The 12,971-nt window shown below is 37.2% G+C and overlaps 1 long non-coding RNA gene across 1 annotated transcript in view; it reads right to left on the reverse strand.

Annotated features, from left to right (window-relative positions):
• Positions 1–12,971, reverse strand: part of LOC125752755 (uncharacterized) — a 60,182-nt gene that overhangs the window by 34,835 nt on the left and 12,376 nt on the right. The window contains exon 2 of the long non-coding RNA XR_007402936.1: positions 12,622–12,690. This is a non-coding gene — a long non-coding RNA (uncharacterized LOC125752755). The remainder of the gene's footprint in view (positions 1–12,621; positions 12,691–12,971) is intronic.

Raw genomic sequence — 12,971 nt, forward strand, 5'->3', positions numbered from 1 at the left:
TTTCTTTCTTTCTTTCTTTCTTTCTTTCTTTCTTTCTTTCTTTCTTCTCTTTCTTTTTTGCATTTTATGTATTTTGGATACTAACCCTTCATCAGATATGTCATTTATAAATATCATCTCCCACTCCATAGGCTGTCATTTAGTTTTGTTGACTATTCCCTTTGCTGTGCAGAAGCCCTTTATTTTGATGTAATCCCAATAGTTTCTTTTTGCTTTTCTTTCCCTTGTCTCAAAATATATCTAGAAAAATGTTGTTATGGTCAATGTCAGAGAAAGAGACATCCTAGATCCTCTCTTCTAGGACTTTTATGGTTTCGGGTTTCTGGGATTTTGATAACTCCAGTTTCATTTTGTTTGTTTTGTTTTGTTTTGTTCAGTACTGCTTTGGCTATTCAGGTCTTTTGTAATTCCATACAAATTTTAGTATTATTTGTTCTAGTTCTATGAAAAAATCCTATTGGTATTTTCATAGGAATTGTATTAAATTTGTAGATTGCTTTGGGTAATCTTTGGAAATATCTTTCCATTTGTTTGCATTGTCTTCAATTTCTTTCATAAATGTTTTATAGTTCTCAGAGTACAGGTCTTTCATCTCCTTGGTTAAATATGTCCCTAGGCTTTTTATTATTTTTGGTGCAACTGGAAAGGGGATAGTTTCCTTAACTTCTCTTTCTGCTACTTCATTATTAGCATGTGGAAATGCAACAGATTTCTGTATGTTGATTGTATCCTTCAACCTTGCTGAATTCATTTATCAGTTCTAGCAGTTTTTTGGTGGAGTCTTTAGAGTTTTCTCTATGTAGTATCATGTCATCTGCAAAGAGTGAAAGTTTTACTCCTTCCTTACCAATCTGGGTACCTTTTATTTCTTTTTATTGTCTGATTGCTTGTGGCTAAGACTTCCAGTACTATGTTGAATAAGAGTGGCGGAAATGGACATCCTTGTCTGGTGGAAATGGACATCCTTGTCTTGTTCCTGACCTTAGGGAGAAAGCTCTAATTCTTTCCCCATTGAGTGTGAGGTTAGCTGTGAGGTTTTCAATCTTTTTTAATTTATTGAGACTTGTTTTGTGGCCTAATATGTGATGTACTCTGGAGAATGTTCCATGTGCACTTGAAAATAATGTGCATTCTGTTGTTTTAGGATAGAAGGCATCTGATCCCGTATGTCATTTCAAACCACTGTTTCCTTGTTTATTTTCTGTTTGGATTATTTATCTATTGATACAAGTGAGCTGTTAAAGTCCTCTACTATTATTGTATTACTATCAATTAGTTCTTTTATGTTTGTTATTAGCTGCTTTATGTATTTTGGTGCTCACATGTTGGATGCATAAATATTTACAATTGTTGTATTTTCTGTTGGAATTTTCCTTTATGATTATATAGTGTTCTTCCTCATCTCTTCTTACAGATTTTGTTTTAAAGTTTATTTTATCTGATACAAGTATTTATACAAGTATTTATCTGATGCAAGTATCTGATACTCTTCATGTCCATTTGTATGATTAATGCTCTTTCATCTATTCACTTTCAATCTGCATGTGCCTATAGGCCTGAAATGAGTCTCTTCTAGGCAGCACAGAGATGGGTCTTACTTTTTTATCTATTCTGTCCCTCCATGTCTTTTGTTTGGAGAGTATAGACCATTTACATTCCAAGTAATTATTGATAGGTATGTACTTATTGCCATTTTGTTGATTGTTTTGTGGGGTTGTTTTTTTTTTTCAAGTTTTCCTGTTTGTTTCTTCTCTTGCTGTCTTATCTCAGTTTGCTGGCTTTCTTTAGTAATATACTTGGACTCCTTTCTCTTAATTTTTTGCACATCTATTACTGTTTTTTTTATTTGTGGTTACCATTGACTTTGTCATGGTAACTACATCTTCTGCATGTAGTAGTCTCTATTGAGTTGATTTCATTCTTTACTTCCCCTCCACACACACTTTTTTTTTAAGATTTATTTATTCATGAGAGAGAGAGAGAGAGAGAGGCAGAGACACAGGAAGAGGGAGAAGCAGGCTCCATCCCAGGAGCCCAACACGAGACTCGATCCCGGGACTCCAGGATCGCGCCCTGGGCCAAAGGCAGGCGCCAAACCGCTGAGCGACCCAGGGATCCCCCACATGTTTTAGGTATATGATATCATTCTTTACATCCTTTTATTTTGTGAATCTCTTGAGTGATTTTGTATAGATATACATATTTTTATACTGCTTTTGTGCTTCCTACATTTCTTACCCCTACTATGGTCTTTCCTTTCCACCCTATCCTTATGGGATTTCTCTTGTATGTAACTGTTTTCCTTTTTCTTACTTTTTATAATTCTCTCCTTATCACTATTTTTTGCTGTAATTACTATTTGTCTTGACATGGACTTCCTTGGGTTGATTTTCTAGAGGCTGTCTGTGCCTCTTGGATCTAGATTCTATTTTCTTCCCTAGACTTGGGAAGTTTTCAGCTATTATTTCTTCAAATATGTTTCCTGCCTCCTTTCTCCCTTTTCTCCTTCTGGGATCCCTATAATGCAAATGTTATTATGCTCTTTAGTGTCATTGAGTTCCCTAAGCATCTTTTTATTCTTTATTATTATTTTCTCTCTCTCCTATTCAGCTTGATTGCTTTCCATTACTTGATCCTTCAGGTTGTTTATCCATTCTCCTGCTTCCCCTAGTCTACTATTTGTTCCATCTAGTGTATTTTTTATTTCATTTATTGAATTCTTTATCTCTGGCTGTTTTTTTCTTATGTGTTCTCTTTTTTTCTATCAGGGTCTCACTGAGGTCCTCCATTTTCTCAAGTCCCATGAGTATCTTTATGACCTTTACTTTAAATTTTCTATCAGTTATATTATTTATCTTCATTTTGTTTAGGTTTCTTGTTGTGATTTTTTTTCCTATTCTTTCATTTGGGTCATATTCCACTGTCTCCTTAATTTGTCTAACTCCCTGTGTCTGTTTCTATGTGTTAAGAAATTCAGCTACATCTTCTGCTCTTGAAAGTAGTGGCTTTTGAAGTGTAGTGTGCCCTGTTCACCAGAACTTGGTGCTTCAAGCGTGTCTCCTATGTGTGTTGTGTGCACCCTACAGTTGTGGCTTTCACCTTCAACACAATCATCGGCAATGCTCTCTTTGCCTGTTGTGGGCAGGGTTTGGTCCCTTTGTTGTTAGTGGGCCAGTCTGGGGCTGCCTTATATTTGAGTTGAGTCAGATAAATATTTGCCAGAGATGTGGTAGCATCAAACTGCAAGGCACTTTGCCTTGATAAGCCTACATGGATAAGCAGGGCCTGTAGTCAAACCAGATGTCTGACCCCAGCTCACTGCTGGGACTTCAGTTGTACTGTTGCATTTGGTTATCTTTCCCCCTTCCTGGACTAGAAGTCACTTTGGAGTGGTGCTGGCCTCACTGGGGCTTGTGGCATCACTTTGGATGGGCTCAGTCCATATAGGAGAGGGCAGGCCCGAAGGAGAACATGGTGGGCATGACCAGGAATGCCAGTGAGGTCAGTGATGGCCCTCCCAAAACTCCTGTCAAGACCACCGGATTGGAGGTGGCAGATCCACAGACGTGCATGGGCAGAGCAAACAGTATTAGCAGTTAGGTAGAGAGTGCTGTCTGAGCTTGTCCTTACAAGTGTCTACTTGTCCAGGCTGGGGGTCAAGAGAGGGAAATGGCACCCCAGCTTCTTTGTTCTGCAAGAGGTCTCCCAACAATCCCTGCTCCTCCAGCACACCTCTTCCTCCCATCATCCTAGGAGTTTTTTATATCGATGTTTCTATGCTGTATATCTCCAGGGCTGTTTGTTGTGCTATCTCTTTAAGGGTGGGGACTCAGTTTCCTATTACCCTCCAGCTCTCTCAGAGCCCATTGTGCTGATTTGTAAAATTCCAGGAGTTAGTCCCTGCTAATAGTAAGAACTTAAAAATTTGGCCCTTCTGGTTTTCAAAGCAAAATGTTTTGGGGTCCATCTTCCCCATGTTGAGGGTACCTGGAGTGTCTATTTCTTCCCCCTCATTCTTTCCAACTATGTCTCCACCCCCTTCCTACCCTCATCAATATGAGCTTTTCTCTGTATTTAGCTGTGGAGAGTCTATCTGCCAGTCTTTGAGTCTTTGGGGGGTTATTTACACTGATGTGGGTGTTATCCAGTTATATCCATGGGGTGAGGTGGGTGTAGGGTCCTCCTACTATGCCATCTTCCCTGGGACCCTCCTTTTTCTTTTTTAAATTCAACTTTTCTCATTGTATTTAATTTGAATAGTTTCTAATGCTAGGTCTTCACATTTACTAATCCTTGTTCACATAACCATCATCATAATATTATACAGAGTATTTTCACTGCCCTAAAAGTCATCTGTGTTCTGCTTACACTTCCCCTCCTCAATTCCTTTCTCAGGCAAATATTTTTTATCACTACAAATATTCATAAGCTTTGTTCTGGGATGCAGTTACATTATTTGAAACAATTTAATATTTGGGGATCTTACTTTCATGATTTGTCAGGTGGGACCAGACCCTGCTTAGTTTGGAGTTAAGTATTTCCTTATTGAGGTAACATCCTTCTTTTTATGCTACTCAATACTCTGTAAATCATGAAACTTTTTAGTCTGACTGGTGGAAAGAAGCAGTATTCTCAGCCTATGTGAATGCCAGTCAATGTTACCAGTAATCTTTATGAGAGTGTTCTTTACATAACTTTGGGTACTTCCCTAACACACATGTGCTGATCAATAATCAAGGGGATTATTCTGAAAATGTTCAGAGTAGTCTCTGAAACTTTCTCCTCTCTGATACTCTGTCCTACAAGCTCTAGCCCCTTTGGTGTTCATGAACTCTGAGCTCCATCTCCTCAATTCAGGCAGACCACTGGCCTCTCCCTGGGCTTCTCCTCCCTGTCATTGACTTGAAACTCTCCCCAAAGAGCAAGTTGAGACAAGGAGCATCCCATATATACACAATTGTATAACTAAATGTTCAAGGATATATAAGTATTTCAGAGGCATGGATTTTGCCTAGGATGGGTGTTGAGAAAAGGGGATTGTCAGCATGAGCTGAAGCAGCTGATTGTGGCTTGAATGACACTGGGCTTGAGCTAGTCTCAGTAGAGGAAGAAAAATATAGGCCGGGGAGCAACTTCAGGAGAAGCTGTCTCTTAGTGGGTGATACCATTAACTGGGATTCTAGTGCAGAAAAAGCAGCAAGATGATGACCTAAAATAACTTCATAGAGAGGAAAAGAGCTGAAAATTTAAGAATGGTTCTAAACTGGACAAATGTAGAACAGAGGAAGATATTCCAAAGAAATAGTTTGAAGAATTGCTAAGATGTGGGAGAGTAAAGGTGACTGAAAAGAGGAGATCAAGTATGGGTGACATTTCCAAAAAAAGTTCGTGGAACTGGATGTTTATTTGATGTGGCCTGTGAAGGAGAATTATAGGCCAATGCTGATTCAGGGACATTTGGTGGTTCAGTCCATTGAGCATTGGACACTTGATCAGGTCTTGATCACCAGGTTGTGCATTTGACCACTGCATTGGGCTCCACATTGGGTGTGGAACCTATCTGAAAAATAATAAAATCCAATGTTGATTCAGATATTCAGAATTTTATGCACATCTGGGGAGGTCTCTGGGGGTAGCCTTTGGCCATCTAGCTCAAGACAGTGCTGAACACTAGTGACAGCTAAACAAAGAGTAGGCATAGTATGGAGCAGACACATTCAACTCTAGATTCTTATCTCTTTTGTTTGTTCCCAGCAGAATAGTTTAGAACATATAAGCCTCCAAGCTAAAAGATTGAGGAAGAAAGTAAGGATTGAGAAAGAACGATGTTCTATATTGTGATTAAATTCTTCTCAGAGCTAGGGACAAGCCCTCCATATACATTGAGGGCTCCCTTTTATTCAACAACAAAAATAGCTTGAAATCATTTGCTGTGTACCAGGCAGCCTCCTGCATGCTTTCCATGTGTTATTACTTTACACTCATACAAACCTTGTGAAATGGATATACATATTCCTTATATCACAGATGATGAGTGGAGACACAGAGAGATTAAATAATCTATGTTTCACCAAAAGCAAAGCCCAAGGCAAAAGCCTCTGTGTAAGTAGTTTAATTATGAAAATGGAATTCTGAGGACAAGAGTGAGGGACAAAGGGAGTGAAATGAGAAGAAAAGGAAACCAACACAAGTTTGTGTACCAAGTTGACCAGCATGGCAGAAGACCAGTTGCTTGGTCCCATGGGATCTTCTGAGAATTTTCCATGCAAGGAAGACAGAAGACAAATCATCCATCAGTTACTCCCAGCCCACACTCCATCGGTCATAGTATGCTGCATAGTACATTAAGTGCCATATTTCCAAGCTGCATATGAGCGAGGGATGAGAGCGGTCTTGTGGAATTACCACAAGACATGTCAGAAAAGACCTGAGACTAAAATCAAGAGGTATGTGGCTTAGACACTGTCAGAATACACCATCTAGGCTCATATAGAACTGGTCACCTCATCAATAGCCAAAATAAGAAGTGAGGCCGAGAGCTTTTGAAATATTCAATAAGTATTCTGCTCAAGGTCCAACCACTAGTATGTGGTAGAACATAGCAGAGCTGGGATATGAACACAGAGCCCTCCGAGAGTCCTTGCCAGGAACATGGCAGTCTTGTTTCACTCTTGCTGTTACTGGGGAGACTGAAGGTGGTGGTGGGGGATAAGTGAGGGGGTGAGCAATGATCTCTATTCATCTTATAATGTAGTACAAGTGTACTACATCTTGTAGTCCCTGCAAGGCATTGTGTTTTGAGTTGTCAGAGCAGTAAGATCAGCAAGACTCACACAAATCTGCTGCAGGACCCAAAGTCCCCAGGGAGAGGATTAGATACCTACCTGCACATGAAAAGCTACCTGGGGTGGGAGGTTGGACAGCAAGTAGCTGCAAGCGTGGGTACTTTTATCCTGACAAATGACTTTTCCCCTACACATCCTTCATGGTTAAGCTGTTCCCCTATTTGATCCTTTGAATATACAGGAGGTTTCTAAGTAAGCTCAGGTTTCTATGGGGTCTTCCACTTCAACTGCTTATGGACTACTACATGGTTTCCAGTAGAGTATTCTACTTCCTTCCCGATACCCTTCATTATTGTCTCCTGTCTTCTATTTTACATTAAATATTTTTAATTTTTTTGTAGCAGCATTGGCTTTGAACTCAGAAAGATCATGGTTTGAATCCCAGCTCTATTTCTTATGACCTCTATGACTCTGGCAAGTTACTTTCCTGGTCTGTAATAAAAACAGATCTTGTTCTGAAACCTGAAAACACCACCAGGCTTTGTTGGCTGTCAAAGTTCCTAACAAACTAAAGATTATGCTCAGTTCATAGGATTTGGCTCTGTTAACCACCAGGAAATTTCCAGAGCAAATAATACAGAGCTATTAACACTTTAAGTTTATTCAACAAGTATTTGAACCAGGTATCATTTTTGCTGTTGGGGATAGAGCAGTAAACAAATCAGGCAATAGCTCTATGCCTTAAGAGTTTACATTCTAGTTGTGAGATGTCAGATAATGTGTTAGTAAATCAATAAATTAAAGATGATAATAAATGCTATGGCAGAAAGAAAATAGGGCACTATATTAGAAAGTGACTCGGGGAAGAGGCAGAGCAGGAAGAAAGTTACTTTAGCCAGGATGGTTAAGAAAGGCCTCTCTAAGGAGGTAACACTTGAGCTGAGTCATGAAGGATAAGAGTAAGCCAGCCTTATGTGTTAGTTACCTATTGCTGCATAACAAACTACCTCAAAACTTAGTAGCTTAAAACAGCAAATGTTCATTACCTCATGATTTCTTTGCATTGATGATCAAAGTGTGGTTTGGTTGGGGGTCTCTGACACAGCCTCTCACAGACTAAAATCTAGATATTAACTGGACCTGCAGTCAACTCAAGGCTCTATTGGGGGAGGATCAGCTTACAACCTCGCCCACATGGCTGTTGGAAGACCTTAGGTTCTTGCTGGCTATTGGCTTGAGATATCAGTTGCTTGCCACATGGGTCTGTCTGTAGGGCAGCTCACAATTGGCATCTGGTTTCCTTCAGAGCAAGCCAGTGATGAAATGAGAAAGAAAGAGTGCACCCCAAATGGGAACCACCTTCATATGTAACGCATCACCTCCACTGCATTCTACTTGCCAAAAGCAAGTCACTAAATCCAACTTATACTCTAGGGGTGGGGATTACACAAAGGTCTGAATACCAGGAGGCAGGAATGGTCAGAATCATCTTAGAGGCTGCCTACCACACCATGCAAAGAGCTGGGAAAGAGTTTTTAAGGCAGAAGAAGGAGAAAATGCAATGGTCCTGAGTAGGGGAAATCCTAGTTGTGTTTGAGGAAGCCAGTGGAGGTAGAATGTACTGAATCAAGTCAAAACAAAAAAGTAGTAGGAGATTAGGTAGTCAGAAGGTAGACCATGCAGTGCTGAAAAGAAGTTTTGATCTTATTCTTTGTGCAGTGGGGATCCAGTGAAGTGTTTTAAGAAAAGGAGTCAGTGATGTATTCCAACCCCTCAACATTTTCCAGAGCTCTATGGTAGATGTAGCCCCAACAGGATTTGATGGAGCAAATGTGGTGGGTGAAGGAAAGAGTCTCTTCTGCTATAAATAAATAAATAAATAAATAAATAAATAAATAAATAAAATTTAAAATCTCAGTGGTACCTAAATACCTATTCAACTAAGTCTAAAGACTTCAGGATCCTAATAAAATATTCTCAAGCTATTCTTCCAGCCTGATCTCCTACCACCCCCCCCAACCTCCAGTCAAAGTGAAGTTTTTTGAGCATGCACTATGTTTTCCTGTCTTGAGCTTATGCCATTTCCTTTGCCTAAAGGTCTGTCTCTACCATCTCCACATGTCAAACTTAAACCTTTTTGTCAAGATCCTTCTAAAGTGCCACCTTCTATGTGAAGCCTTTCCTGTTTCTTTTCTTCTTTGAATCCTTTCTGTTGTTTGTTTAATCCACATTGGGATTTTACCATGTTTTTCCTACTATCAGTAGTTTATGTCTAAATTGTAAGTTTCTTGAGATCAAGTGCTCTGCTTTCTTTTATTTCTGTAGCCTGTGCACTACCCAGAGCTTTAACATATATAATCACTATTCAACAAACATTTGTCAACTTGAATTAAACTGAGAACTAAATGATTATAGCACCTTTAGTTGGCTGAGAGGGCTTCCCAAGAAATAAGAATTTCTCTTTGGTTATATTAAGCTATAATTTTCCTATTACAATTCACAAGTCCTACACAGTATGTTCTTTGATCATAATGGAGTTATTAATTATTATAATTATTGTTAATTATTAGATATCAATAACAAATTTTTATTAGAGAGACCTCCAAATATTTGGAAACTAAATAACACACTTCTAAATAACACATAGGTGAAAGAAAGAATTAAAGGAGTAATTAAAACATATTTTGAACTGATAAAAATAAAAACATAACAAGTGAGAATTTATAGGATGCTACTGAGATAGTTTTGAGGGGGAAATTTATAGTATCAAACACTTGTATTAGAATAGAAGAAAGGTTTAAAATCAATAACCTTAAGATACCCACACACATGCACACACAGCAAATTAAACCAAAAGTAAGCACAAAAAAGAAAATAATAAATATCAAAATATAAATCATTAAGTAGGAAACAATAGAGAAATCAATAGAACCAAAAGCTGCTTCTTTGAGAAAGTCAATAAAAATAAAACACTATGAGACTTATAAGAGAAAAAAGAAAGAATACACACATGACAAATAAAAGAGCAGATAGGTGACAGCACTTCAGATTCTATATGTAAGAACAATAAGGATTATTATAAGCAACTATATGTCAATAAATTTGACAACTTGGATAAAATAAACAGTTTACTTGAATTACAAAAATTATCAAAGCTCACTCAAAAAGAGATAAATGCCTATATCTATATTCCTTATATCTATTTAGGAAAATGGGATAATTCAAAACCTTCTCCAAAGAAATTCTAGGCTGAGATGACTTCATGAGTAAATTCTATCAAACATTTAAAGAAGAAATAATGCTGATTCTACACGAACTCTTCCAAAAATAACAAAGAGAAGAGAATAATTCCCAACTCAACCTAGGAGGCCAAGATAAGGTAGTACCTTTAAAAATGAAACAAGACAAAGATATTACAAGAAAAGAACACTATAAGCCAAAATCCTTCATGAGCAAAAATTCCATATAAAATGTATAGCAAATTGAATTCAACACTATATATGTTTTTAACACTATATTAAAGGGATAAAAATATCAGGTGACTAGATGAAATTTATCTCTGGAATGAAAGACTGGTTTAACATTTGAAGATCAATCAATATACTTCAGCATACAAATTAAAAATAAAAATCATGTGCTTATCTAAATAAATGTCCAAAAGTACTTAACAAAATTTAACATTCATTCCTGATAAATACTCTCAGTAATCTAAAATTAAAAGGGAATTTCTTCAACTTCATAAAGGTCATCTAAAGAAATCTACAGCTACCATCATACTTGATGGTTAAAACCTAAATACTCCCCCCATAAGATCAGGAACCAGAAAGAATGTCTGCTATTATTGCTTTAATTCTACACGGTACTACTGGTTCTAGCCAGTGCAATCAGGAAAGAAAAAGAAATAAAAAGCATTCAGATTGAAAAGGAAGAATTCAAACCATTTTTGTTTGTAGGTGACATGATCGTTTATGTAGAAAATATGATGGAATTTTTTTAAAAGCTATTAGAACTAGTAGCTGAGCGGCACTTGGGTGGCTCAGTTGGTTAAGCATCTACCTTCCTCTCAGATGATGATCCCAGATCCTGGGCTTGAGCCCTGCATCAGGCTCCCTGCTCAGTGGGAAGCCTGCTTCTCCCTCTCCCTCTGCCTGCTGCTCCCCTTGCTTGTGTTCTCTCCCTCTCTGTCAAATGAATAAATAAAAATCTTTTTAAAAATAACTAATAACGGATCAGTAAGGTTGTAGGTTACAAGATCAATACAAAAATCAATTCCATTTCTCTGCTGGCAACAAATATTCAGAAACTTTTATAATAACATAAAAATACAATCTACTCAGAGATAAACTTGACAAAGAGGTGAAAGACTTGCACACTAAAACTACAAAATATGTCTGAAAGAAATTAAAGAAAATCTAAATAAAGGGAAGGGTATAATTCATTCATGGATCAAAAAACTGACTATCATAAAAATGTCAACTATCTTCAAATGTATTTATAGGTTTAATACAATGCCAATCAAACTCCCAGTTGGATTTTTTTGCAGTTGACCAGCTGATTCTAAAATTCTTACAGAAATGCAAAGTATCTAGAATAGCCAAACCACTCTGAAAAAGACAAACAAATTTGGAGGTATAACAGTACCTGATTTCAAGAGTTAATATGGGGGCACCTGTGTGGCTCAGTCAGTTAAGTATGCAACTCCCGGTTTCAGCTCAGGTCATGATCTCATGGTCACAGGATTGAGGCCCCACGTTGGGCTCTGTGCTTAGCAGGGAGTCTGCTTCTCTCTCTCTCTCCCTCCTCCCTTCTACCCGGTGCTCCCTCACACACTGTCTCTCTCAAATAAATAAATAAATATTTTTAAAAAGAATTATTATAAAGTTACACTAATAAAAGCAGTGCAGTATTAACATAAATTTAGAAAAATAAATCAATGGAACAAAATAGAAAGTCCAGAAATAAACCTAAACATATACCTGAACAACTGATTTTGACAAAGGTGCAATGATAATGCAATGGTGAACAAATTGTGCAGGAACAAGTATATATACATATGCAAAGTAGGAACTTAGATCCGTATCTCACACCATATGCAAAATTTAACTCAAAATGGGTCATAGACTGAAACGTAAAAATATAAACCTGTGAAACTTGTGAAAGAAAATAAGAGCAAATCTTTGTGACCTTGGGTTAGGTAAGGATTTCTTAGATACAACATCAAAAGCATAATTCATGAAAAAACAAAGTGATTTATTGGATTTGGTTAAATTAATAACTTCTACTGTTTAAAAGAGACTCTTATACTAATATTGACAAGACATATACTGGGGGAAAATCTACATCTGATAAAAGATTTGTTTCCAGAATATATATTCTCAAAACTCAACAGTAAGATAAGCAAACCAATTAAAAAAACCTGAGTGAAACAGTTGTGCAGACAATTTAAGATATATAGACAGCAAATAAACATAAGAAAAAGATGTTCATTGTCATTAGTCATTAGGGAAATGCAATTCAAAACTATAATAAAAAATAAAAAAATTAAAAAAAAACATGGGACGCCTGGGTGGCTCAGTGGTTGAGTATCTGCCTTTGACTCAGGGCATGATCCCAGAGTCCCCGGATTGAGTCCCACATCAGGCTCCCCTCAAGGAGTCTGCTTTTCCCTCTGCCTATGTCTCTGCCTCTCTATGTCTCTCATGAATAAATAAATAAATAAATAAATAAATAAATAAATAAATAAATATTTTAAAAAATGAATTTAATAATAAAAAACCATAATGAGATAATAATACATAGCTATTACAACGGCTAAAATTCAAAAAGCTTACCATACCAAGTTTGGGAATCTGGAGGAGCTGAACTCTTGTGAAGGTCTGGTAACAATGTCAATGTTACACCCACTCTGGAAGACAATTTGGCAGTTTCTTAAGAAGTTGAACATACAATGACCGTATAATCTGCCCAATCCATTCATAGGTATTTACTCAAGAGAAAAAATAAATTTATGGCCAAAGACTCACACACAAATGTTTACAGAAGGTTTATTTGTAATAACCAAAATCTTGAAACAGCTCATCTACTTATCAGTAGGTGAATAGGTAAACAAACAATGACACATCCATAAAATGGAATACTACTCAAAAATAAAAAAGAACGAACTATTGCTACATATTACAACATACA

The sequence above is a fragment of the Canis lupus genome, chromosome 17 (genome assembly GCF_003254725.2).
Source record: "Canis lupus dingo isolate Sandy chromosome 17, ASM325472v2, whole genome shotgun sequence".
NCBI classification, from domain to species: Eukaryota; Metazoa; Chordata; class Mammalia; order Carnivora; family Canidae; genus Canis; species Canis lupus.